Raw genomic sequence first — 1,454 nt, forward strand, 5'->3', positions numbered from 1 at the left:
AACCTTGCAAATTATAGTGCATCATATGAAGCTACTCAAAATCTCAAACCGTCGAACGGTAATTCTAAAGCTTAAAATGACTGGTCAGGTCATTACGTTAGTATTATCTGATTCTATCACCATATTAACGTGAATATCAAGATTTTCTGATTTATCAACCGAAAATCGATACAGTTTACTATTAGTTGTGTATCCTATGAAAACACAATCAATGATTTCCGATCCTATTTTTACCCTTTTAGGTTTAGAAATTTCACTTTGGCCAAACGCCCCCATACTTTGAAATAATTCAAGTTGGGGTTCCTTCCTTTCCATTTTTCATATGGAATAGATTATGCTTTACTATGGTAAATAAGGGAAATTTGTTTGTTGAATAATGCTATATTCCAAACATATTTTTTCAAAAAGAGATTCATATTCACCACCGCTATTACTTTGTAGAGCCAATCACATGAGTTGTTGTTTGTGTCACGATAGAACCAAATTACTAAACAGTGAAGATTTTTACTAAACGGTGAAGTTTTTAATCGTCAAACTAATCTGACACAAACAGAATTCTTTAAAGTTTTTAATCTTCAAAATGAGTAATATCTTCCACAACCAGATTTAATACATGGTGAAATTTTTTAATCTTCAAATTGAGTAATATCTTCCACAACCAGATTTAATACATGGTGAAATTTTTTAATCTTCAAATTGAGTAAAATCTGACACAACCAAATTTGATAAACGGTGAAGTTTTTAATCTTCAAACCGAATAATAAATTAGATTAAAAATTACTAAAATTTTAATCTCCAAAACGATTAGAAAGTCACTTAGACTTTAATCTTCGACAAATAATTAAAAAATCACGAAGATTTTAATCTCAAAGAATAAGTAGAAAATCATGTAGATTTTAGTCTCCATAAAGGGAGTAGAAAATCATTAGGATTTTAATATCCTTTTCCAATGGTTTTCTAACTAAACCATTATAACCCCTAATACTTATTTTTCTATGACAAATACAGAAAATTAAGAGACACCAGAATGAATTTTATATATATATATATATATATATATATATATATTCACACACTGGTGTATATACACACACATGTATACATATAAAAGTTTGGTATAGACAATACAATTTTTACCAAAAAAAGAACTTTAATAAGGAATAAATATGCACATGAAGCAACTATGTTTCTGTAGGACTTTGCTTCTTCTTTTTCTACTACTTTTTTTATAAAATTTAAAGGTTAGATCAGACAAGGGAACCACAGAATCCTTCTCTACAGTTTACCTTACGGACAACAAACAATCCGCAACAACCTTCTGTTTTGGTTCACGGGACTATAAAAGTCCATATCCGTACCGGTATGATTTTGAAGTAAACAAGCTTTACTTCTTGGAAGACAGAATTTCCACAATTGTTAATATGAAAACATCAGAATTCAAATATATATATATA

The sequence above is a fragment of the Nicotiana attenuata genome, unplaced genomic scaffold, assembly GCF_001879085.1.
Source record: "Nicotiana attenuata strain UT unplaced genomic scaffold, NIATTr2, whole genome shotgun sequence".
Taxonomy (NCBI): Eukaryota; Viridiplantae; Streptophyta; class Magnoliopsida; order Solanales; family Solanaceae; genus Nicotiana; species Nicotiana attenuata.